The following is a 27,704-nucleotide window of genomic DNA, read 5'->3' as shown; positions in this document are numbered from 1 at the left end:
ACTGGAGGACTGCTAATGCTGTACCTTTGTTTAGAAAGAGAGAAAGGGATAGACCAAGTAAATACAGGCCCAGTCAGCTTAACCTCGGTGATGGGAAAATTATTGGAAAAAATTCTGAGGGACAGGATAAATCTTCATTTAGCAAGATACGGATTAATCAAGGACAGTCAGCATGGATTTATTAAGGGAAGGTCGTGACTGACTAACTGGATTGAATTTTTTGAGGAGGTAACAAGGAGGGTCGATGAGGGCAGTGCATTTGATGTAGTGTATATGCATTTCAGCAAAGCTTTTGATAAGGTCCCACATGGCAGACTGGTCATGAAAGTAAAAGTCCGTGGGATCCAGGGCAAAGTGGCAAGTTGGATCCAAAATTGGCTCAGAGGCAGGAAGCAAAGGGTAATGATTGATGGGTGCTTTTGTGACTGGAAGGATATTTCCAGTGGAGTTTAGCAGAGCTCAATATTAGGTCCCTTGATTTTTGTGGTATATATCAATGATTTAGACTTGAATGTAGGGGGGTATGATTAAGAAGTTTGCAGATAATACTAAGATTGTCTGTGTGGTTAATAATGAAGAAGTAAACTGTAGACTGCAGGAAGATAGCAATCAACTGGTGAGGTGGGCAGAACAGTGGCAAATGGAATTCAATCTGCAGAAGTGAGGTAATCCATTTTGGGAGGGCTAACAAGGCAAAGGAATGCACATTAAATGGTAGGACACTGAGAAGTGTAGAGGAACAAAGTGACATTGGAGTGCATTTCCACAGATCCCTAAAGGTAGGCGGCCACGTAGATAAGATGGTTAAGAAGGCATACGAATACTTGCTTTTATTAGCCAAGGCTTGGAATACAAGAGCAAGGAGGTTATGCTTGAACTGTATAAAACACTGGTTAGGCTGCAGCTGGAGTACAGCGTGCAGTTCTGGTCACATTACAGGAAAGATGTAATTGCACTGGAGAGGGTACAGAGGAGATTTACAAGAATGTTGCCTGGACTGGAGAATTTTGGCTATGAGGAAAGATTGGATAGGCTGGGTCTGTTTTCTTTGGAACAGAGGAGGCTGAGGGGAGACCTGATTGAGGTGTATAAAATTATGAGGGGCCTGGATAGAGTGGATAGGAAGGACCTGTTTCGCTTGGCAGAGGGGACAACAACCAGGGGGCATAGATTTAAAGTAATTGGGGGGAGGTTTAGAGGAGCTATGAGGGGAAATCTCTTCACCCAGAGGGTGGTGGGTGTCTGGAACTCACTGCCTGAAAGTGTGGTAGAGGCAGAAACCCACACCACATTTAAAAAATACTTGGATGTGCACTTGAAGTGCCGTAACCTGCAGGGCTACCGACCAAGAGCTGGAAAGTCAGATTAGGCTGGATAGCTCTTGGTCGGCTGGCGCGGACACGACGGGCTGAAATGGCCTACCAACGTGCTGTGAATTTCTATGATTCTATGAAAAAGAAATACAGGTTGAACCTCCCTTATCTGGAACCATTCCTGGCCACCGGGTGGCGCATGCGCAGAACTCCGACATGAACAAATTGAAGTCCTTCCTCGCTGCCAACTCCCACAATCTCTGGCCTGACACCGTGATTCACCCCACCCCCATGATCTCCCTGCCGCACTCCCAACCCCAAGCCAGCCCGGCCCGATACCCCCTTGCTCAGTAGCTGTATCATCCAATTTAACGTGACCATCCCTCGTCCGGAAAAATGCCTTATCCAGAACAGGCCAGGGTTCCGGATAAGGGAGGTTCTACCTGTAGTTAAATATTCTATAGGCGCAAAAGGAGAATTAGATAGTGATAGGGCTACTAAGGGATGAGCAAGGTAAACTCACAAGATGATACTGAAATGGAAAGGATATTGAACAGATACTTTGCTCTAGTTTTCACTGACGAGGATATCAGAGAAAATACAAAGTATTACACAGTAGTCACAGCACAGAAACAGGCCATTCGGTCCCAACAGGTCCATGCCGTTGTTTATGCTCCACACCAGCCTCCTCCCAGCCCTCTTCATCTCACCCTTTCAACATATCCTTCTATTCCTTTCTCCGTCATCTGTTTATTCAGCGTCCCTTTAAATGCATTGATACTATTCGCCTCAACCACTCCTTCTGGTAGCGAGTTCCACATTCTCACCACTCTCTGGTAAAGATGTTTCTCCTGAATTCCCTATTGGATTTATTAGTGACTATCGTATATTGATGGCCCCTAGTTCTGGTCTCTCCCACAAGTGGAACCATCTTCTCTACGCCTACCCTATCAAACCCCTTCATAATCTCAAAGACCTCTATCACCCCTGAGAAAAGAGCCCCAGCCTGTTCAATCTTTCCTGATAGGTATAACTTCTCAGTTCTGGTATCATTCTAGAAAATATTTTTTGCACCTTCTCTAGTGCTTCTATGCCCTTTTATAATATGGAGACCATTACATGCCCAACCTGCAGATTTATTCATGTGTTTCTGTATCTTGTCGCAGTCTTCCTCTGTATAAAAATTTTGAAATTGTACTTCAAATTTCCCGAGTCCAAATAATTTATGTAAATAGTGAAGTGTTCCCAGCACCGATCCTTGTGGAACACCACATCCCACCTTAGTAATTATCATTAAACCCTACTCTCTGTTTTCTAACCTTTTGGTTTAGTCATTCATGGGATGTGGGCAAAGCCATCCCTAAATGCCCTTGAGAAGGTGCTGGTGAGCCACATTCTTGAACCGCTGCAGTCCATGTGGTGAAGGTACTCTTACTGTGCTGTTAGGGAGTGAGTTCCAGGATTTTGACCCAGAGATGATGAAGGAATGGCCGATATATTTCCGAGCTGGGATGGGTGTGACTTGGAGGGGAACTTGGAGGTGATGGTGTTCCCAAGTGCCTGCTGATGTTGCCTTTTTAGGTGGTAGAGGTGGTAGAGGTGATAGGTTTGGGAGCAGCTATCAAAGCCTTGGCGAGTTACTGCAGTGCATCTTGTAGATGGTACACACTGCAGCCACGGTGTGCCGGTGGTGGAGGGAGTGAATGTTTAAGGTAGTGGATGGGGTGCCAGTCAAGCAGATTGCTTTGTCCTGAATGGTGTTGAGCTTCTTATTGTTGGAACTGCACTCAACCAGGCAAGTGGAGAGTATTCCATCACACTCCTGACTTAGAAACATAGAAATTTACAGCGCAGAAGGAGGCCATTTCGGCCCATCATGTTCACGCCGGCCGACAAAGAGCCGCACGGCCCTTGGTCAGCAACCCTAAAAGTTACATATAAACCTATGAACAATGACGGAAAGGCCAAAGAGCACCCAGCCCAACCAGTCCGCCTCACACAATTGCGACACCGAATTATACTGAAACATTCTACACTCTACCCCAACCGGAGCCATGTGATCTCCTGGGAGAGGCAAAAACCAGTTAAAAACCCACGCCAATTTAGGGAGAAAAAATCTGGGAAAATTCCTCTCCGACCTATCCAGGCGATTGAAACTAGTCCAGGAGATCACCCTGGCCGTATTCGATTCCCTGCAGTATTTACCATTCATCATCATCATAGGCGGTCCCTCGAACGAGGATGACTTGCTTCCACACCAAAAGGAATGAGTTCATAGATGTTCCAACCCTGAACTCCAGGGGTGGAACTGCACTCAACCAGGCAAGTCGATTAATGTGCAAAGTTAAAGCACATGGGATTGGGGGTAGTGTGCTGACGTGGATTGAGAACTGGTTGTCAGACAGGAAGCAAAGAGTAGGAGTAAATGGGTACTTTTCAGAATGGCAGGCAGTGACTAGTGGGGTACCACAAGGTTCTGTGCTGGGGCCCCAGCTGTTTACATTGTACATTAATGATTTAGACAAGGGGATTAAATGTAGTATCTCCAAATTTGCGGATGACACTAAGTTGGGTGGCAGTGTGAGCTGTGAGGAGGATGCTATGAGGCTGCAGAGTGACTTGGATAGGTTAGGTGAATGGGCAAATGCATGGCAGATGAAGTATAATGTGGATAAATGTGAGGTTATCCACTTTGGTGGTAAAAACAGAGAGACAGACTATTATCTGAATGGTGACAGATTAGGAAAAGGGGAGGTGCAACAAGACCCGGGTGTCATGGTACATCAGTCATTGAAGGTTGGCATGCAGGTACAGCAGGCGGTTAAGAAAGCAAATGGCATGTTGGCCTTCATAGCGAGGGGATTTGAGTACAGGGGCAGGGAGGTGTTGCTACAGTTGTACAGGGCCTTGGTGAGGCCACACCTGAAGTATTGTGTACAGTTTTGGTCTCCTAACTTGAGGAAGGACATTCTTGCTATTGAGGGAGTGCAGCGAAGATTCACCAGACTGATTCCCGGGATGGTGGGACTGACCTATCAAGAAAGACTGGATCAACTGGGCTTGTATTCACTGGAGTTCAGAAGAATGAGAGGGGACCTCATAGAAACGTTTAAAATTCTGACGGGTTTAGACAGGTTAGATGCAGGAAGAATGTCCCCAATGTTGGGGAAGTCCAGAACCAGGGGTCACAGTCTAAGGATAAGGGGTAAGCCATTTAGGACCGAGATGAGGAGAAACTTCTTCACCCAGAGAGTGGTGAACCTGTGGAATTCTCTACCACAGAAAGTAGTTGAGGCCAATTCACTAAATATATTCAAAAGGGAGTTAGATGAAGTCCTGACTACTCGGGGGATCAAGGGGTATGGCGAGAAAGCAGGAAGGGGGTACTGAAGTTGCATGTTCAGCCATGAACTCATTGAATGGCGGTGCAGGCTAGAAGATCTGAATGGCCTACTCCTGCACCTATTTTCTATGTTTCTATGCCTCTATGTTTCTATGCCTGTGCGTGGATTTTTTTAACGTGTGGTGGCCGTTGCAAACTAGCCATCACATGGGCTTGACAGAGCTAGGCCTTTATTCAGTGGCAAGGGTTAACCAGGATGACTGGAGACCAGCTTTGCTGTACAGACCTAGTGCGCACACATATCACAGTGTGGGTTGGCCCGAGCTGCCCCTGGGCCCTCGGCTCTTCTGGGCCCCACACCCTCATTTGCCGCACCTCCGCCACGATCTCTCGCCGCTCCTCCGCCACAAACATGTGCTCACAACAGTGAGAGAGATAGGGGCAACATAATAGGAAGTCAAAGGATCTTTCTTCTATGTCCCCGTTCCCCATTACTAGTCCAGTAACATATTAATAATATACTGACAATAATATACTGACATCTACCCAGCAGCTGTTTCACATGATCATGTCTGCAATTGGTACAGTAAGTGTCACATTCACTTTTCCCACTTTCAGAGGTGGAGGACTGAGCTTTGGAATTGCACTGCAATCGCCATTTTAGGGTGTGAACATTGTGGGGGATTGGGGCAGGGAAGTAAGTCTGTCACTGCAGAAGCTTCATTATCTTAAAGGGGAGTGTCTGGCAGGCAGGACTTGGAGTTCGTCACTGTGAAATTAACTTTGTTTTCCCCCACCATACAGAACCAATGCTTCAAGCTGCGCTGGATTGTGACCTTGCCATTCGATTCTTGCAAAAAGCTCCGGACTTAAATCTCAAATATTTTGGGATTCAGGCTCTAGAGATTGCTCTGAGGTACGGCACAGTACAGCACTCCACCTGTACCTGATAAACTTAACTCAGAATTGCTTTACGATTAACTGGACATAAATTGCCCAATAATCTTGCACATTTCCGTGTCCGCTGTGTACAGTTTTGTTTTTTTGTAACAGAGTTTGCAAGTGTTCCTATCTCAAAGCAGCTACAAGTTTTATTCAAAACAAAATGCTTTACATAGACACATAGAACATGCGGATCTTTCGTCTCCAGGACCCGAGTTCAAATCCAGCCCAGATTGATGGGATGAAAGTTTGTCTACTAGCTGCAAGGATACTGCATAAAATTAGTTTTGAGTGGTCACGGTCTCATTCCTGGTGGGCACAGGCCTTCAGAACAAAGCTCCCCCTAATTGCCAGTCTCACCTCAGAGGCCACAGGATGGCTATAAGTGGCACACTGAAGCATTGGCTTGGAGTGGAGTTTGGGGTTGATACTGAGTACAATAAACTTTAAAAGGAAAGGATTTGCATTTATATAGCGCCTTCCAACACCTCAAGATGCTTGAAACACTGCCAGTGAAGTATTGTTGGAAGTGTAGCCACTGTTGTAATATAGGGAAATATGGCTATGGCAGACAATTTGCGCACAGCAAGATCCCACAAACAGTAATGAGATAATGGTCAATCATTTGTCTTTTAGTGATGTTGGTCGATTGATAAATATTGACCAGGACACTGGGAGCACTTCCCTGCTCTTCAAATAGTGCCATGGAGAAGAGAGAAGGAATTAAAAACTAATCTTTACCTGACCTGGGCATGCTTGATGCTGACACCCAAAATCTGCAGTGTCCAAGATTTTTGTCTTTGTGGGCCATATTAGTGCATATCATGTAACTCTCAGGCTTCATCGAAAGTTGAAGTTAAAATTTGATGAGTTTGATATAATGCTCCTCTGACTTCACTCCCCTTCTGTCCTCTCTTAACCTCTCCCTCCATTTCTATCCATATTCACGGGCACCCCCTCAAAACTTGTTATCTTGCGCAGCCCCTCTAAACTAATTTACAGTGCACTTCTTTCTAAATTTTCAAAAGGCCTTCGTTAAGGTACTTACCATTATATCTGCGCCGTCCAACAAAAGGTCATCCAGTCTAATCCCAATTACCAGCTCTAGGTCCGTAACCCTGCAGGTTACGGCACTTTTAAGTGCCCATTCAAACATCTCTTAAGTGGTGAGGGTTTCTGCATCCAGTTCCAGATCCCCACAACCCTCTGCATAAAGAAGCCCCCTCCCCCCGCTCAAATCCACTCTAAACCTTCCAACAACCACCTTAAAACTATGCCCCCTCATAATAGACCCCTCCACCAATGGAAATAGGCCCCGACTATCCACTATATCCAGGCCCCTCAATATTTTGTACACCTCAATGAGGTCTCATTGTGCCTTGTAGATGGTGAAAAAGCTTTGGGGAATCAGGGGGTGAGACATTCAGTGCAGAATACCCAGCCTCTGACCTGTTCTTGTAGCCACAGCATTAATGGGCTGGTCAATGGTGACCCCACCCCCTCAGGATGTTAATGGTGGGGGATTTGACGATGCTGTTGAATGTCAAGGGGCAGTGGTTCGAATCTCTCTTGTTGGAGATAGTCATTGCCTGGCACTTGCTTGGTACAAATGTGACTTGCCACTTATCAGCCCAAGCCTGAATGTCGTCCAGGTCTTGCTGCATGTGGGGCACTGACTGCTGCTTATTCTGCTCGCAACAGTATCCTGGAGATGAATCTTTAATTCGTGGAGACTGCAGAACATCCCGACCCAGATACCACCAGGAAGGTTGGAGCCTGGCTATGTCACTGTGAGGTGTTGCATAACCTGTTACCTGCTTGTGGCTTCACCCTGGATGAAAAATCTCCAATTCTACTATCCAAAGTCAAAAGCAAGAACAAAGTATGTGGATTAAGGGAAATACTGTGGGACTTCAGAATTATACAGTGCAGGAGGAAGCCATTCGACCCATCGTGCTTGTGCCAGCTCTTTGAAAGAGCGATTCAATTAGTTCCACTTTTCCTGCTCTTTCTACATTTTTCCTTTTCAAATATATATCCAATTCCCCATTGAAATTGACTGAATCAGCTTCCATCTGTGTAATGTAGCACAGCATTTTAGTGTAACATGAACCTGATGCATCCCCTCTGCCTCTGAGCTGGCCCCAGTTGAGAAGTGATCACTTGGGAGAATAAAAAATTCTATGAATATCGACCCCTGTGGGACCCCACTATATACTTTCTGAAAAACATCCATTCACCACTACTCTTTGTCTCTTATCATGTAGCCAATTATGTCCCCAAGTTAACATCATCCCTTTGACACCATGTGCTTCTATTTTCTGAATAAATCTGTTGTGTTACTTTATCAAATTGCTTTTGAAAGTCCACATACACATCTACTGCCCGACCTTCATCAATCCTCGTTGTTACTGCAAAGAAATCTCATCACTGCAACCATTCTGGTAAATCTCCCTAGCACCCTCTCTTAGGCCTTGACATCCTTCCTAAAGTGTGTCACTCCGAATTGAACGCAGACTTCTACAGTATGGAGAGCACAAGCATGGCACTGACTCTTGCTACCTTCTAGATTTTATGGTATGCCAAACGCTCAACAGAGATAACACAATTTGGAGATAAAATTTTAATACTGGTTCAAACAGCAGAATATTTGTATTTTCAGTCCCGGAATGTGAGCATCGTTATCCTTATTCCCCTTGAGAAGGTGGTGGTGAGCAGCCTTTTTGAACTGCTGCAGTCCCTGTGGTGAAGGTCCTCCCACAGTGCCGTTAGGGAGGGAGATCCAGGAGTTTGACCCAGCAATGATGAAGCAATAGCCGATATCTGTTCAAGTCGGCATGACGTGTGACTTGGAGGAAACCTTGTGCCTGCTACCCTCATTCACTGAAGTTCAGGCAAATATAACCCTCCAGGCAATAACAACTTGCATTTATATAGCACTTTTAATGGAGTAAAACATTCCACGGCACTTCACAGGGAATGTTAGCAAACAAAATTTGACACCGAGCCACATAAGGAGATAGTAGGACAGTGACCTAAAGCATAATCAAACAGGTAGGTTTTAAGGAGCATCTTAAAGGAGAGGCAAAGAGGTTTAGAGAGGGAATTCCAGAGCTTGGGGCCCAGGCAGCTGAAGGCACAGCCACCAATGGTGGAGCGATGCAAATAGGTCAGCAAGCACAGGGTGATGAGTGAATGGGACTTGATGTGAGTTAGGACACAGGAAGCTTTGGATAAGCTGAAGTTTACAAAAGGTGGAAGATGGGAGGCCGGCCAGGAGAGCGTTGGAATAGTCGAGTCGAGAGTTAACAAGGGCACGGATGAGGGTTTCAGCAGCAGATGAGCGGAGGCAGAAGATTACAGGATCAGTGTTGAGGTTTGGACATGCGATCCAACTGCTGTCCTTTAAATTCATGGACTATTTTGCAATAGTCCAGGGCATTGCACCAACACTTGATATACATGCAACAACGTGCCAGGATAGGAAAAGGTACAAGTGTGTTAGGATCCTAGTGTGTCGTTAGGAAAACCCTAAAGGTGAGAAAGAACATAATGGAAGAGAACATAGCAACAGGAGTAGGCCATTCAGTCCCTCAAGCCTCTTCCATCATGCAATTGGATCATGGCTGATCTGTATCTTAACCATCTTCCCGCCTTGGTTCCATAACCCTTAATTCCCCAACTTTTCAATTGACCTCGGGCTTAACAGCTTTTGTGGAGGGGGGGTGAATTCCAGATTACCACGGCTAGCTTTAAATGTTAAGGTTATGCCCCTTGTTCTGGACCAGAGGGAATTGGTTGGGTCTATGGAGCAGAACTGTGAGAGTGACGAGGTCCTGGGGAATGTGACAGGGACAGTAGTGTGGAAACCTGAAATTCTTCAGTTTCCAGAGAGTCCAGGAAAGAAGATTAGAACACAATAGGTTAGCAGCTTATCACTAAGGATAAGGAGGATTGTGGGTTATCGGGGAGAGGGAGAGGCAGTTCAGCATGTGCCAGAGACAGCTCTGCAGAAGAAGCCAGAGCAAGGTCAGGCTGAGATGCTAATGAGCAGATTAATTTATTTTAGTAATGTTGGTTGAAGGATAAATATTAGCCAAGACATCGGGGGAGAACTCCCTGCTCTTCTATGAAATAGTGGCTGTAGGATCTTTTATGTCTACCCGAGGGGGCAGGTGTGGTTTAACATCTCATCCGAAAGACGGATGGTGTAGCTATTACCTTAAGAACCAAGTCCCAACATCTATGCTGCAGAACTGGACATGCTACGAGAGTTACATCATATTTAATGACCAAAAGTAGCCATGTTATAAAAAGGGTATGAAAGTAGAATGCAAGGTGTCTTCAGTGCGGTACTTCTGACGATCAACAGCCTGGATCGGTAACGCTCCTGGTCCCCGATGGGTATCCTACTTGTCAGTATAAGAGACACATTTGTTTGCTTGTAATCACGTGTACATTCAATAGATTTGAAAGTTAACCTGTGCAGAGTCCGAGCCTTTCATGGGCTGGAGCAGCTGTCCCAATTGATAACAGTCCAACGCATGCTAGGACAGAATTGGAGAGCAAGAAGCAGCGTTTCAGGCTGTGGATCGGGCAGCAGATTTCCCTGTATGTGTGTGGTCCACGTTATGACCGGCTTCTTCCTGTCAGACCTCCCCTATAATGTGAAATATAGAAGAGCTCGCTCATTCAGCTAGGCACAGGGTGACATTCGCCCCTTTCAGGAGTGACGGCCAAGTGTAAGAATATTGCAGCACTGTGTGAAAGCAGATAAAAGCTCCCCATGGTGAGCATTTCCCCACTTCACCTCCAAGCTCACCCTCTCCCACCGGTTCTCCTGTGCTCGCTGATCTAAATTGGCTCCCGGTCCGGCAACGCCTCCAATTCAAAGTTCTCTTCCCAGTGCTCAAACCTCTGCATGACCACGACCCTCCCTATCTGCTCCAGCCCTATAATCCTCAACATCTCTAATTCTGGCCTCTTGTGCGTCCCCGATTTCCATCACCCCACCATTGACGGCCGTGCCTTCGGCTGCCTGGGCGTGAAGCTCTGGAATTCCCTCCCTGAAGCTCTCCGCCTCCCTCTCCTCCTTTCAAGTACCTCTTTGATTAAGCTTTTGCTCACATCCCAATATCTCCCTCCTCATTTGGCTCAGTGTCAATTTTTGTCCGATTTACACTCCTGGGAAGCGCCTTGGAATGGCTGTACTACGTTAAAGGTGCTATGTAAATGCAAGTACTTGTTGCCTGCCCACAATCTGGTCTGCCTCCTCTTTACATGTGCTCAGTGTTCCCAGCATTACTGCTGCTCTCCCGATTGTAATTCTGTGACACTAGTCGTAGAACAGCTTTTCCCTGGGAGGGAGGGAGAACAATGTGAAGGGAGCATGTGAGGGGCAGGGACACTTTCCCTCCACAGGAGGGGCCTGCATCTGATGATGACATGTGGAGGTACCTCGCCATTTTAAACAATTGTGCTTAAAGACTGGCAGTGGCCCTTGTGGCAGGCTAGAAGTGCAGAGTAATTAAAATTGAAGCAGTGGTGGCCTGTGTAATGTAGTATTGTAGTGTAAGATGAACCTGATGCATCCCATACACCTCTAAACTGGCCCCCTCTGAAGCTAACGGAGACGCAGTTAAGAAATGATCATTTAGGAGACTAAAAATCAGGCCTGGTGAGGCCATCTCATCACTAAAGGTAGTGACACAGGTTAATAAGGCCAAAAATAGCAAACAAAGCACTGGGGTTCATTTCTAGAGGGATAGAATTAAAAAGCAGAGACATTATGTTAACCTTGTATAGAACCTTGGAGCACTGTGCGCAGTTCTGGTCTCCATATACCTGGGTTAGACCACACTTGGAGCACTGTGCACAGTTCTGGTCTCCATATACCTGGGTTAGACCACACTTGGAGCACCGTGCACAGTTCTGGTCTCCATATACCTGGGTTAGACCACACTTGGAGCACTATGCACAGTTCTGGTCTCCATATTATAAATAGGATGGAGATGCACTGGATAAGGAGCAAAACAGATTTACGAGAATGACACCAGAATGGAGAGGTTATACCCATCAGGAAAGATAAAAAGTCTGACACTCTTCTCTAGGAAAGAGACTGAGGGGAGACCCAATACAGGTCTTTATGAAAGGGTTTGATAGGGTAGACAGAGAATTTGTTTCCAATTGTGGGAAAGACCAGAACTAGGGACCATAAATATAAGATGGTCATTACTGAATCCAATAGGGAATTCAGGAGAAACCTCTTTACCCAGAGAGGGGTGAGAATGTAGAACTCGCTCCCACAGGGAGGGGTTGAGGTGAATAGCAGAGATACATTTAAGGGGACGCTGGATAAACACATGCAGGAGACAGGAATAGAAGGATATGTTGATGGGGTGGGAGGGGGCTCGAGTGGAGCATAAACATCGTCATGGATCTGAGAGTTGAATGGCCTGTTTCTGTGCTGTAAAGACTATGTAATAGAATGCAATGCAAGATGGTGGGTCTGTGTATTTGAAGACATAAATAGATGAGTGAAGATGCCAAACAGCTGCAGAGCATCGAGGGCAAGGCTCACCATCGACCATCAACACATTGTGGCTGCAGTGTGTACTATCCACAGGATGCACTGCAGCAACGCACCAAGGTTTCTTAGACAGCACCTCCCAAACCTGCGACCTCCCCACCTAGATAGACAATTATAGCAGTTGCATGGGAACACCATCTCCTCCCAGTCACACACAGTCCCAACATGGAGATATATCGGCCGTTCCTTCATCTTCATTGGGTCAAAATCCTGGAACTCCCTCCCTACCAGCACTGTGGGAGCACAGTGGCTCAAGAAGGGCGACTAGGGATAGGCAATAAATACCAGCCTTGCCAGAGACATCCACATCCTGAGAATGAATATTGAAAAAGACATTGTGTGGTATCTGAATGGCTCAGTTATGACACCTGACTGCCCCAACAGTTCTGTGAAGGCTAATGACTTCCATCTGCAGCGGAAGTGTAAACGTTATGTATGAAAACATTACATCAACAGTTCCTGTACCCCCTGTAAACGCGCACCTTGCATGTCACGATAGTAGTTACCTTCACTCACGCTGCCTCTTCTTGATGCTCTCAGTGACTTTGTACATCGCGTCCCGGTATCTGGGCCCCTCCTGAACTTTGTCACAGTATTTCCAGAAAGGAGGAAACCACTGCTGTAGGCTTGTCCCTTTCCAGAGAATTCGCACAACCGCAGTCTGGTCATCGAACACACCTCCGTGATTTACTTCTACCGGCTTATCGTCTTGATTCGAAGTCTTTTCCAGCAGGACCACAGCACATATGTCTTCCCTTTTTATCATCCGATCCCCTATTATGGAATTAACACTCATTTTAATAGCTTGTCCATTTGTGTATTTTTATTGCAACTATTCCCATGTCACAACAGATTAATATAAAAGAATCGTAGAATGATACAGCGCAGGAGGCCATTCGGTCCATTGTGCCTGTGTCGGTTCTTTGAAAGAGCAATCCAATTAGTCCCATAATCCGCTCTTTCCCCATAGCCCTGAAAAATGTTTCCTTTTGAAGTCTATCCAATTCTCTATTGAAAGTTCCGATTGAATCTGCGTCCGCCGCTCTGTCAGACAGTAAATGCCAGATCACAAGCCAGAAAAAAAAATCTTCTCGTGATCTCTTACAGCACAGGAGGCCATTCGGCCCGTCATGCCTATGTCGGTTCTTGGAAAGGGCGATCCACTTAGTCCCATATCCCAGCTTTATCCCCATAACCCCTGAAAATTTGCCCTCTTCAAATACATGTTCGATTGCTTTTTAAAAGTTCCTATGGAATCTGATTCCACCACTCTTTAGGTCGTATCCCCCAGATCATAACAACCCACTGTGTGAAAAATTCCTCTCACTAGTTCTTTTGCCACTTATTTTAAACCTATGAGCCCTGTTGACTGACCCACTTTCCAGAGGAAACAGTTTCTCCGGACTTGCTCAAACCCCTCACTATTGTGAACACCTGTATTAGATCTCCCCTTAGACTTCTCTGCTCAAACAATCCCAGCTTCTCTGGTCTCGCCACATAACTGCCACGTCCCTCGTCCCTGGTATCATCCTGGTAAACCTCCTCCACACCCTCTCCAGGGAACATCCTTCCTAAACTGCCCAGAATGGTCACAATACTCCAGCTGAGGCCTAACCAGACATTTGTAAAGTTTTAGCATGGCTTACTTGCTTTTGTATTCAATTCCTCCAATTACAAAGCCATGTATCCCATACACTTTCTTAACTGCCTTATCAACTTGCCCTGCCACCTTCAAAGATTTGTTAATATGCACCCCCAGGAACCTCCCTCAAAACAGTAAAATTAAGATTATATTGTTTCTCCATGTTTTTTCACCCCACTTATCCACATTAAATTGCATCTTCCATGTGTCTGCCCATTTCACCGGTCTGGCTATGTCCTCCTGAAGTCTGCTATCATGCTCACTATTTACAACATCGGCAAGTTTTTATCGTCCGCAAACTTCAAAACTGTACTCCCTTGGCAAGTCATCACACCAGGCGCTTCTATTTTCTGAATAAGTCTGTTATGTGGTACGTTATCAAATGCCTTTTGAAAGTCCATATATACAACATCCACAGCACTGCCTTCATCAACCCTCTTTGTTACTTCATCAAAGAACTGTGTCAGGTTAGTCAGACATGATTTGCCTTTAACAAGTCCCCGTGCTGGCTGTTCCTCAGTAACCCATGCTTCTCCAAGTGAGAATTAATCTTGTCCTTGACAATGGTCTCTCGTAGTTTCCCCACCACAGACGTTAGACTGATTGGCCTGTAGTTATCAGGTTTATCCCGCTCCCCTTTTTTGAACCATGGTGTTCAACAGTTCCAATCCTCCATTCCTCCGGCATCCAAGGAAGATTGAAAGATTCTAGTCAGAGCTTCTGCAATCCATACTCTAGCTTCCCTCGGCAACCTAGGATGCATCCCATGTAAACAGGAAATTAGGGATGAGTGCAATAAAGGTTCAGCAGTTATCACGGGCGACTTTAATCTACATATAGATTGGGCTAACCAATCTGGTAGCAATACGGTGGAGGAGGATTTCCTGGAGTGTAATAGGGAGGTTTTCTAGATCAATATGTCGAGGAACCAACTAGAGGGCTGGCCATCCTAGACTGGGTGTTGTGTAATGAGAGAGGATTAATTATCAATCTTGTTGTGCGAGGCCCCTTTGGGAAGAGTGACCATAATATGGTAGAATTCTTCATTAAGATGGAGAGTGACACAGTTAATTCAGAGACTAGGGTCCTGAACTTAAGGAAAGGTAACTTCGATGGTATGAGACGTGAATTGGCCAGAATAGACTGGCGAATGATACTTAAAGGGTTGACGATGGATAGGCAGTGGCAGGCATTTAAAGATCACATGGATGAACTTCAACAATTGTACATCCCTGCCTCGCGTAAAAATAAAACAGGGAAGGTGGCTCAACCGTGGCTGACAAGGGAAATTAGGGATAGTGTTAAATCCAAGGAAGAGGCATATAAATTGGCCAGAAAAAGCAGCAAGCCTGAGGACTGGGAGAAATTTAGAATTCAGCAGAGGAGGCTAAAGGGTTTAATTAGGAGGGAGGGAAATAGAATATGAGAGTAAGCTTGCAGGGAACATAAAAACTGTGGTTGTGTGCTACTTCCTACAACTGCAAGAGTTTTATTTAGTGATTTCAAGGTTATTTGGTATCATGGAGTCTTCTGGCAAATACAAAACTCCCTCATTATTTTTCGAACTCTAAAAGTCATGGGGGCTTTACTGGCAGTCGACCTCGCCCTCCAGGATCTACAGTGGAAGGAGCTGAGACAGCGAGAAAGATGGGAACATCTGTTCAAATGGAGGAGGAGGGCCATCAGGGCTCAACAGGAGGCCTTACCCACCCGGGGACTTCCGACAGCACTTCTCCTACCTTCAATTAAGTGAGGAGCAGTGTATTAGGAGGCTCTGCTTCACCAAGGAGGTGGTCACAGAACTCTGCCAACTCCTGAAACCAGACCTCCAGCCTCAGACCAGGATGACTATAGCTCCCAGTGGCAGTCAAGGTCACCATGGCCTCCATTTCTTCACCAGTTGCAAGATTCCAAAATTCGTGGAAACCCCCGTGTTTGGACTCATTGAAAAGGAAAGTCGATTTGGAACTATTAAGCAGAAAGTTTGGGGTCCTAAAATGCTTATGGAAGAAATCTACGAGTGTTAACCAAGTTTGGGATTTTTAAAGGTGAATGTTGGGTCTGTGAGAAAAAGGCTGCAAGAAAAGGGGTGGGTTCAACTTCTAAAAGGCCAGTTTGGATATTGGAGCTAATCAAGCTGTCTGGGGACATATTGAGTGAATCAAATTGTCTGGGGAACTGTTTACCCTCGAAACCTGCCCCTAGAAGACATTTACATTTCAACAATCGATCCCAGGAAGTAAGTTTCAACTCGAGCACAACAACCCTTCCAACACATGCATAATGCTAATCACCTTTCCCGCCTGCATAGAAAGCTGGGAGCCAGGCAGACAACTCGACACCAGAAACTAACTTTAGCAATTGCAACTCGAAACCCAGATAATTCTAGCAATTGACACATTTTTCAATCCAGTTACCAGTAACGAGCCCGCCAAAACTCAACGAGCCCACCAAAATTTAAACAAAGAACCAAGGTTGATTTGGCGCGCAGATAAGGAAGCCTCTACGGGTATAATTGAGGCCTGTTTTTACAGTCAGGACTGCACTTTGTTTCTCCACCAGCTTCGTATGCTTCAGACCTGGCAGACTTCAAGATCAACACACCAGCTTCATTAAACTGGTTCTTCAGAACACCAACCAAGACAGTATCGCAAATGACCAGGACACCAAGCACGCCACGGCAGCAAGAGGCTCACGACACAACCACCAGATATTACCAGCAACCAAATTGGTAATATTGAGCCACAGCGACCAACGATTTCAAAACCGAAGTCAACTCGACGAAAACCCGAAGATTCACAAGCTTTTCCACTCTACTAGCTGTCCCTGAGCTACTTTCGGGTAAAACATTAACTAAAAGAACTTTAAAACCTACTGCTTAAGGAAGAAAGTGGGTACTTACCCCATAGATCCGAATACGTGCCCTACCCAACTGAGGAACACGCAGCAAGAAGTCCTCTCCTACGTTTGGGGTACGGCGAGCCGAATCAACAAAATCCAACGAACCCCGAAACCACGACCCATTGCCGACTGTCAAGGAAGGATTGGTGAGCATAGTCCCTGAAGCCCCAGAACCTAACTTAGTTAGATAGGGGAATTGGGAGGTGGGAGATATTGTACTGCTGTGTATTCTCTTGTGTTTTAGTAAAGGATTCCCCATTAGAGTGATATGTTTTTTCTCCTTTAAAGTGATAAGTTTAATAAAAGGTGTATTCATTCTTCTTGAATAAAATCCATACCTTCTTTGTACAAAACGATTGTCTGCTGCACTCTATCACACCCTGATTAATAAATCCAAGGGATTGGGAGTGGGAGCGACTCACAACCGCTCTGGGTCAAGGAAGGCAAGCTGACAGACCCACCACCACTTACACAGTGGATACTTCCTTGCTTCCTCCAACCAGTGACTGCAATGACACTAATGTAAGCCCAATTTTAAAAAAAGGAGGGAGAGAAAAAACAGGGAATTATAGACCGGTTAGCCCGACATTGGTAGTGGGGAAAATGCAATTATTAAAGATGTAATAGCAGCGCATTTGGAAAGCAGTGACAGGATTGATCCAAGTCAGCATGGATTTATGAAAGGGAAATCATGCTTGACAAATCTTCGAGAATTTTTTGAGGATGTAACTAGTAGAGTGGACAAAGGAGAACCAGTGGATGTGGTGTATTTAGACTTTCAAAAGGCTTTTGACAAGTGTGCAAAATTAAAGCACGTGGAATTGGGAATAATATATTGATGTGGATAGAGAACTGGTTGGCAGATAGGAAGCAAAGAGTAGGAATAAACGGGTCCTTTTCCGAATGGCAGGCAGTGACTGGTGAGGTTCCGCAAGGTTCAGTGTTGGGACCCCAGCTATTTACAATATACATGAATGATTTTAGACGAAGGAATTGAATGTAATATCTCCAAGTTTGCAGATGTCACGAAGCTGGGTGGCAGTGTGAGCTGTGAGGAGGATGCTAAGAGGCTGCAGGGTGACTTGGACAGGTTAGGTGAGTGGGCAAATGCATGCCAGATGCAGTGTAATTTAGATAAATGTGAGGTTATCCACTTTGGTGGCAAAAACAGGTAGGCGGAATATTATCTGAATGGTGACAGATTAGGAAAAGGGGAGGTGCAACGGGACCTGGGTGTCATGGTATATCAGTCATTGAAAGTTGTCATGCAGGTACAGCAGGCGGTGAAGAAGGCAAATGGCATGTTGGCCTTCATAGTGAGAGGATTTGAGTATAGGAGCAGGGAGGTCTTACTGCAGTTGTACAGAGCCTTGGTGAGGCCACGCCTTGAATATTGTGTACAGTTTTGGTCTTCTAATCTGAGGAAGGACATTCTTGCTATTGAGGGAGTGCAGTGAAGGTTTACCAGACTGATTCCTGGGATGGCAGGACTGACATATGAAGAAAGACTGAATCGACTAGGCTTATATTCACTGGAATTTAGAAGAGAGGGGATCTCATAGAAACATATAAAATTCTGACGGGATTGGACCGTTTAGATGCAGGAAGAATGTTCCCGATGTTGGGGAAGTCCAGAACCAGGAGTCACAGTCTAAGGATAAGGGGTAAGCCATTTAGGACCGAGATGAGGAGAAACTTCTTCACTCAGAGAATTGTGAACCTATGGCATTCTCTACCACAGAAATTGTTGAGGCCAGTTTGTTAGATATATTCAAAAGGGAGTTACAAGTGGCCCATACGGCTAAAGGGATCAAGGGGTATCGAGAGAAAGCAGGAATGGGGTACTAAAGTTGCATGATCAGCCATGATCATATTGAATGGGGGTGCAGGCGCAAAGGACTGAATGGCCAACTCCTGCAACTATTTTCTATGATTCTATGCAGCAGGAGACATATCTAACATCTCAGTTCGCCATCCATCGCTACATCCGGGGCATCACTGAGGTTCTCTATACTAGGAGAAGGAACTACAATGGGTTCCTGATCGCCAGAGAGAAGCAAGACGAGTGTGCATGTGGCTTTGCCAGGATAGCGGGCTTCCCCATGGTGCATGGCACCATCAACTGCACCCAGGTGGCTTTGTGGGCACTGCATAACAATCCTGAGATCGTTAATCGCAAAGGCTACCACTCACTTAATGTGCAGTTGATGTGCGACCACACACAGCCAACCCTCCAGGTCAAAGCCCACTATCCTGGAAGCAGCCACGATGCCTTTGTCCTGCGCCAGACCAGCGAACCAGCTCTCTTCCAGCCACCACATCAAGCTCGCGGCTGGCTGCTCAGAGACACAGGCTATCCACTCTCCACCTGGCTCATGACTCCCCTCCGCCACCCCAACACTCGTGCACTGCACTCATATAATGAGAGCCATGCTTTCACCAGGAATATCATAGAGCAGACCATCGGGCTACTGAAGCAATGGTTCCGCTACCTTAACCGCATGGGAGGAGCCCTCCAGTACTTGGCTAAGCTTTCAGGTCTTGCAGTGGAGATCTGCTGCTGCCTCACAATTTGAGCATCATGAGGGTGCAGCCCTTGCCATCAGGAATTGTGGTGCCACCTCCTGGGAGAGTCACCACAAAAGATTCCAAACAAAATTAATACATTTATCTCATCAATTCACACATATTTACATGAAAAGTATTAACTAATCACCCTGTGCAATCCCCTAGTGCCTGTCTTTTGTGGCTTTTCCTAATCTAGTGCTCCTATGAAGTGTTCCCCCAGTGGCTGCAGCACGGCTGGTGGCAGACTGCTGAGTGTCTGTGCGGGAGACTTCAGATGACCTTGCAGGATGACGTCGAGCAGCTCTGGATCTCAAAGGCCTGACTAGACTGCACCACCTCGGCAGCAGTCTGGGCTGGCTGGCTGACAGATAGCAGCAAGGACAATGGCGGAGTGGCAGAGGTGGGACCAGGAATGCTGTCATTGAGAGAGGACAGCAGGGTAATGTTCCGCTGACCCACTGCCACTCCCCTGGGGCGGCGTCTCAGCATTCCTAGCAATTTGTTAGAGCACAGATTGCAGGCCTGCTGCAACACCCTGAAAGCCCCAGTTGACTGTGCTAAACGCAGCCACGACAGCAGCAGTCAAAGCTTGGGTGGCATCACGCTGAGTCTGCTCGAGAGCAGGCTGAGCTTCCACTGCAGTACGAAGACGTTGAGTCGTTTCCGCCTGTGCTACAATGGAAGCTGCGACATCACCCATCATGTGCGCCATCACGTCTGGGTCACCGCGTTCTCTTTGGGTGTGCATCATCATTTCCAGGCTGGAAATCCTGCACTCCATACTTTGCACAAAGCCCCGTGCACTGTTGGAGGCGGGCTCCTCCACGCATCTTGACATTGCCGACATGCTCTCTGGCGGGCTTGCCACTGCACCTATTAATTCAGTGTGCATGCCATCACCCATTGAGGTCCTCATCTGAGTCCTGAGCAGCAGAACTCAGACACTAACTCGCCCGTCAGAGAGCTGGCCCTCCAGCTACCCTTTCCCCCTCACCTAGCTGCAGCTCACTCATGCCCGGTACCTCACCCTCTGCAGATCCTGCTTCTACATTCGGGTAGTGTCAGTTTGTGAGCTGGTGTCTGCAAGTGAGAGATGCAGTGACGTAGTGACTCCTCTCCCCTCACTTTCTGCGATGACATTGGGGACAGACTGTTCGGGTGCTTGTTGATTATCTAAAAGCAGAAAGGGACAAGAGTCAGATTATGGTGAGGTATGGCAAGTCAGAAATGCATGCACACACCATGAGTAGCTTGAAAGTGAGAAAAGATTGTGGACTGAGGGGTAAGTGGAATGTGAGAAGAAGGGTTAGGAATGTTCATACCATTGTTGTCCCCAAGGAGTTGAACCTTGCCGGTTGCAACACGTCTACCACGTGCCTTCCAATTAGCTGGAGTTGTTGCTCCTCCAGCTGGCTGGTCCTGCATGTCCGGCTGGCCCCCGTCTGTCTGCTGCTACTCCTGCCGATTATGCGCCAGCTTAGCCTGCAAGAGAAAGAGAAGTGTGTGAGCGAGTGTACTGCAATGTGTTTGGGTGATGTGTCTGCCATAGTTGAATAGCTGTCAGTGTGTGCAAGGTGCGAGATGTGGGTGTGAGTATTGCAGCAGTGGTAAAGTTGTGAGGCTGAAATGAAGCCATGATTGTGAGGTGCGGATGTTGATGGGTAGCGATTGTTTGTAGGAACAGTAGCATGGTGGTTATGTTACTGGTCTAGTAATCAAAAGGTCTGCACTAATTGATGTGGAGACGTAATTTAAATCCAACCGCGGTATTGGCAGAATTTAGATTCAATGAATTAAATAAATCTAGAATAAAAAGCACTTGTCATTAATGGCGACCATGAAACTACTGGATTGTGTAGTTTACTAATGTTCTTTAGGGAAGGAAATATGCTGTCCTTACCTGGCCTGCATGTGACACCAGCCCCACAGCAATATGGTTGGCTCTTAACTGCCCTCTGAAATGGCCTAGCATTGTCCCACAGACTAGTCATCCTCACAGAATCATACTTTTCAAGCAATGTCCCAGGCTCGTTCATCACCATCCCTGCGTATGTCCTGTCCCACCAGGAGGACAGACCCACCAGGGGTGGCGGCATAGTGCTATACAGTCGGAAGGCAGTCCTCGACATTGACTCCGGTCCCCGTGAATTCTCATGGCTTCAGGTCAAGCATGGGCAAGGAAACCTCCTGCTGATTACCCTCTACCGCCCTCCCTCAGCTGCTGAATCTGTACTCCTCCATGTTGAACGGCACTGATGGAGGGGAGCAAGGGCACAGAATGTACTCTGGACGGGGGACTTCAATGTCCATCACCAAGAGTGGCTCGATAGCACCATTACTGACTGAGCTGGCTGAGTCCTGAAGTACAGCACTGTCAAACTGCGCCTGAGGCAGATGGAGAGAGAACCGGCACGAGGGAAAAACCTACTTGACATCGTCGCAGATGCATCTGTCCATAACAGCATTTGTAGCAGTGACCACCGCACAGTCCTTGTGGAGACAAAGTCCTGCACTTTCTATACTCCTCTAGAGTTTCTGCAGTCCTGTCTTCACACTGAGGACACCCTCCATTGTGTTGTGTGGCACCACCACCGTGCTAAATGGGATAGATTCAGAACAGATCTAACAGCTAAAATCTGGCCATCCACGAGGTGCTGTGGACCATCAGTAACAGCATTATATTCCACCACAATCTGTAACCTCATGGTCTGGCATATCCCTCACTCTACCATTACCCTCAAACCAGAGGACCAACCCTGGTTCAATGAGGAGTGTAGAAGAGCATGCCATGAGTAGCACCAGGTGTACCTAAAAATGGTGAAGCCAACCTGGTGAAGCTACAATTCAGGACTGCAGAAACTCTAGAGGAGTATAGAAAGTGCAGGGCTGCAATTAAAAAGGAAATTAGGAAAGCAAAGAAAGAGCATGAAAACATTTTGGCAAGTAAAATCAAGGAAAACCCAAAGATGTTTTATGAATACATTATGAGCAAGAGGATAACTAAAGAAAGAGTGGGGCCTATTAGAGACCATAAAGGAAATCTGTGTGTGGAGGCAGAAGACGTGGGTATGATTCTTAATGAATACTTTGTATCTGTTTTCACAAAAGAGAGGGGCGATGCAGACTTTGTAATGAGGAAGGGGGAGTGTGCAATATTAAATGAGATAAACATAGTGATAGAGGAAGTATTAAGGGGCTTAAGCAGCTTTGAAACTGGATAAATCCCCAGGCCCGGATGAAATGTTTCCCACGCTGTTAAGGGAAACAAAAGAGGAAATAGCAGCGGCTCTGATCATCATTTTCCAATCTGCTCTGGCTACAGGTGTGGTACCAGAGGACTGGAGGACTGCTAATGCTGTACCTTTGTTTAGAAAGAGAGAAAGGGATAGACCAAGTAAATACAGGCCCAGTCAGCTTAACCTCGGTGATGGTAAAATTATTGGAAAAAATTCTGAGGGACAGGATAAATCTTCATTTAGCAAGATACGGATTAATCAAGGACAGTCAGCATGGATTTATTAAGGGAAGGTCGTGACTGACTAACTGGATTGAATTTTTTGAGGAGGTAACAAGGAGGGTCGATGAGGGCAGTGCATTTGATGTAGTGTATATGCATTTCAGCAAAGCTTTTGATAAGGTCCCACATGGCAGACTGGTCATGAAAGTAAAAGTCCGTGGGATCCAGGGCAAAGTGGCAAGTTGGATCCAAAATTGGCTCAGAGGCAGGAAGCAAAGGGTAATGATTGATGGGTGCTTTTGTGACTGGAAGGATATTTCCAGTGGAGTTTAGCAGAGCTCAATATTAGGTCCCTTGATTTTTGTGGTATATATCAATGATTTAGACTTGAATGTAGGGGGGTATGATTAAGAAGTTTGCAGATAATACTAAGATTGTCTGTGTGGTTAATAATGAAGAAGTAAACTGTAGACTGCAGGAAGATAGCAATCAACTGGTGAGGTGGGCAGAACAGTGGCAAATGGAATTCAATCTGCAGAAGTGAGGTAATCCATTTTGGGAGGGCTAACAAGGCAAAGGAATGCACATTAAATGGTAGGACACTGAGAAGTGTAGAGGAACAAAGTGACATTGGAGTGCATTTCCACAGATCCCTAAAGGTAGGCGGCCACGTAGATAAGATGGTTAAGAAGGCATACGAATACTTGCTTTTATTAGCCAAGGCTTGGAATACAAGAGCAAGGAGGTTATGCTTGAACTGTATAAAACACTGGTTAGGCCGCAGCTGGAGTACAGCGTGCAGTTCTGGTCACATTACAGGAAAGATGTAATTGCACTGGAGAGGGTACAGAGGAGATTTACAAGAATGTTGCCTGGACTGGAGAATTTTGGCTATGAGGAAAGATTGGATAGGCTGGGTCTGTTTTCTTTGGAACAGAGGAGGCTGAGGGGAGACCTGATTGAGGTGTATAAAATTATGAGGGGCCTGGATAGAGTGGATAGGAAGGACCTGTTTCGCTTGGCAGAGGGGACAACAACCAGGGGGCATAGATTTAAAGTAATTGGGGGGAGGTTTAGAGGAGCTATGAGGGGAAATCTCTTCACCCAGAGGGTGGTGGGTGTCTGGAACTCACTGCCTGAAAGTGTGGTAGAGGCAGAAACCCACACCACATTTAAAAAATACTTGGATGTGCACTTGAAGTGCCGTAACCTGCAGGGCTACCGACCAAGAGCTGGAAAGTCAGATTAGGCTGGATAGCTCTTGGTCGGCTGGCGCGGACACGACGGGCTGAAATGGCCTACCAACGTGCTGTGAATTTCTATGATTCTATGAAAAAGAAATACAGGTTGAACCTCCCTTATCTGGAACCATTCCTGGCCACCGGGTGGCGCATGCGCAGAACTCCGACATGAACAAATTGAAGTCCTTCCTCGCTGCCAACTCCCACAATCTCTGGCCTGACACCGTGATTCACCCCACCCCCATGATCTCCCTGCCGCACTCCCAACCCCAAGCCAGCCCGGCCCGATACCCCCTTGCTCAGTAGCTGTATCATCCAATTTAACGTGACCATCCCTCGTCCGGAAAAATGCCTTATCCAGAACAGGCCAGGGTTCCGGATAAGGGAGGTTCTACCTGTAGTTAAATATTCTATAGGCGCAAAAGGAGAATTAGATAGTGATAGGGCTACTAAGGGATGAGCAAGGTAAACTCACAAGATGATACTGAAATGGAAAGGATATTGAACAGATACTTTGCTCTAGTTTTCACTGACGAGGATATCAGAGAAAATACAAAGTATTACACAGTAGTCACAGCACAGAAACAGGCCATTCGGTCCCAACAGGTCCATGCCGTTGTTTATGCTCCACACCAGCCTCCTCCCAGCCCTCTTCATCTCACCCTTTCAACATATCCTTCTATTCCTTTCTCCGTCATCTGTTTATTCAGCGTCCCTTTAAATGCATTGATACTATTCGCCTCAACCACTCCTTCTGGTAGCGAGTTCCACATTCTCACCACTCTCTGGTAAAGATGTTTCTCCTGAATTCCCTATTGGATTTATTAGTGACTATCGTATATTGATGGCCCCTAGTTCTGGTCTCTCCCACAAGTGGAACCATCTTCTCTACGCCTACCCTATCAAACCCCTTCATAATCTCAAAGACCTCTATCACCCCTGAGAAAAGAGCCCCAGCCTGTTCAATCTTTCCTGATAGGTATAACTTCTCAGTTCTGGTATCATTCTAGAAAATATTTTTTGCACCTTCTCTAGTGCTTCTATGCCCTTTTATAATATGGAGACCATTACATGCCCAACCTGCAGATTTATTCATGTGTTTCTGTATCTTGTCGCAGTCTTCCTCTGTATAAAAATTTTGAAATTGTACTTCAAATTTCCCGAGTCCAAATAATTTATGTAAATAGTGAAGTGTTCCCAGCACCGATCCTTGTGGAACACCACATCCCACCTTAGTAATTATCATTAAACCCTACTCTCTGTTTTCTAACCTTTTGGTTTAGTCATTCATGGGATGTGGGCAAAGCCATCCCTAAATGCCCTTGAGAAGGTGCTGGTGAGCCACATTCTTGAACCGCTGCAGTCCATGTGGTGAAGGTACTCTTACTGTGCTGTTAGGGAGTGAGTTCCAGGATTTTGACCCAGAGATGATGAAGGAATGGCCGATATATTTCCGAGCTGGGATGGGTGTGACTTGGAGGGGAACTTGGAGGTGATGGTGTTCCCAAGTGCCTGCTGATGTTGCCTTTTTAGGTGGTAGAGGTGGTAGAGGTGATAGGTTTGGGAGCAGCTATCAAAGCCTTGGCGAGTTACTGCAGTGCATCTTGTAGATGGTACACACTGCAGCCACGGTGTGCCGGTGGTGGAGGGAGTGAATGTTTAAGGTAGTGGATGGGGTGCCAGTCAAGCAGATTGCTTTGTCCTGAATGGTGTTGAGCTTCTTATTGTTGGAACTGCACTCAACCAGGCAAGTGGAGAGTATTCCATCACACTCCTGACTTAGAAACATAGAAATTTACAGCGCAGAAGGAGGCCATTTCGGCCCATCATGTTCACGCCGGCCGACAAAGAGCCGCACGGCCCTTGGTCAGCAACCCTAAAAGTTACATATAAACCTATGAACAATGACGGAAAGGCCAAAGAGCACCCAGCCCAACCAGTCCGCCTCACACAATTGCGACACCGAATTATACTGAAACATTCTACACTCTACCCCAACCGGAGCCATGTGATCTCCTGGGAGAGGCAAAAACCAGTTAAAAACCCACGCCAATTTAGGGAGAAAAAATCTGGGAAAATTCCTCTCCGACCTATCCAGGCGATTGAAACTAGTCCAGGAGATCACCCTGGCCGTATTCGATTCCCTGCAGTATTTACCATTCATCATCATCATAGGCGGTCCCTCGAACGAGGATGACTTGCTTCCACACCAAAAGGAATGAGTTCATAGATGTTCCAACCCTGAACTCCAGGGGTGGAACTGCACTCAACCAGGCAAGTCGATTAATGTGCAAAGTTAAAGCACATGGGATTGGGGGTAGTGTGCTGACGTGGATTGAGAACTGGTTGTCAGACAGGAAGCAAAGAGTAGGAGTAAATGGGTACTTTTCAGAATGGCAGGCAGTGACTAGTGGGGTACCACAAGGTTCTGTGCTGGGGCCCCAGCTGTTTACATTGTACATTAATGATTTAGACAAGGGGATTAAATGTAGTATCTCCAAATTTGCGGATGACACTAAGTTGGGTGGCAGTGTGAGCTGTGAGGAGGATGCTATGAGGCTGCAGAGTGACTTGGATAGGTTAGGTGAATGGGCAAATGCATGGCAGATGAAGTATAATGTGGATAAATGTGAGGTTATCCACTTTGGTGGTAAAAACAGAGAGACAGACTATTATCTGAATGGTGACAGATTAGGAAAAGGGGAGGTGCAACAAGACCCGGGTGTCATGGTACATCAGTCATTGAAGGTTGGCATGCAGGTACAGCAGGCGGTTAAGAAAGCAAATGGCATGTTGGCCTTCATAGCGAGGGGATTTGAGTACAGGGGCAGGGAGGTGTTGCTACAGTTGTACAGGGCCTTGGTGAGGCCACACCTGAAGTATTGTGTACAGTTTTGGTCTCCTAACTTGAGGAAGGACATTCTTGCTATTGAGGGAGTGCAGCGAAGATTCACCAGACTGATTCCCGGGATGGTGGGACTGACCTATCAAGAAAGACTGGATCAACTGGGCTTGTATTCACTGGAGTTCAGAAGAATGAGAGGGGACCTCATAGAAACGTTTAAAATTCTGACGGGTTTAGACAGGTTAGATGCAGGAAGAATGTCCCCAATGTTGGGGAAGTCCAGAACCAGGGGTCACAGTCTAAGGATAAGGGGTAAGCCATTTAGGACCGAGATGAGGAGAAACTTCTTCACCCAGAGAGTGGTGAACCTGTGGAATTCTCTACCACAGAAAGTAGTTGAGGCCAATTCACTAAATATATTCAAAAGGGAGTTAGATGAAGTCCTGACTACTCGGGGGATCAAGGGGTATGGCGAGAAAGCAGGAAGGGGGTACTGAAGTTGCATGTTCAGCCATGAACTCATTGAATGGCGGTGCAGGCTAGAAGATCTGAATGGCCTACTCCTGCACCTATTTTCTATGTTTCTATGCCTCTATGTTTCTATGCCTGTGCGTGGATTTTTTTAACGTGTGGTGGCCGTTGCAAACTAGCCATCACATGGGCTTGACAGAGCTAGGCCTTTATTCAGTGGCAAGGGTTAACCAGGATGACTGGAGACCAGCTTTGCTGTACAGACCTAGTGCGCACACATATCACAGTGTGGGTTGGCCCGAGCTGCCCCTGGGCCCTCGGCTCTTCTGGGCCCCACACCCTCATTTGCCGCACCTCCGCCACGATCTCTCGCCGCTCCTCCGCCACAAACA

The 27,704-nt window shown here is 46.4% G+C and overlaps 1 protein-coding gene across 8 annotated transcripts in view; it reads right to left on the bottom strand.

Moving 5' to 3' along the window:
- LOC139251723 (uncharacterized) overlaps positions 1-27,704 on the bottom strand; it is a 128,983-nt gene that overhangs the window by 63,650 nt on the left and 37,629 nt on the right. For 5 of the 8 annotated variants that reach the window (XR_011591407.1, XR_011591406.1, XR_011591404.1 and 2 more), the window contains exon 5: positions 12,694-12,961. The gene's annotated coding sequence lies outside the window, so the exon portion shown is untranslated. Of the gene's footprint in view, positions 1-8,157; positions 12,962-27,704 lie in introns of those variants that run through there. The other 3 variants (XR_011591403.1, XR_011591408.1, XR_011591402.1) reach the window with 3 other exon arrangements.

The sequence above is a fragment of the Pristiophorus japonicus genome, unplaced genomic scaffold (genome assembly GCF_044704955.1).
Source record: "Pristiophorus japonicus isolate sPriJap1 unplaced genomic scaffold, sPriJap1.hap1 HAP1_SCAFFOLD_433, whole genome shotgun sequence".
Taxonomy (NCBI): domain Eukaryota; kingdom Metazoa; phylum Chordata; class Chondrichthyes; family Pristiophoridae; genus Pristiophorus; species Pristiophorus japonicus.
The sequence above is the reverse complement of the archived record's forward strand: the minus strand, read 5'-3'. Positions and strand labels throughout refer to the sequence as shown.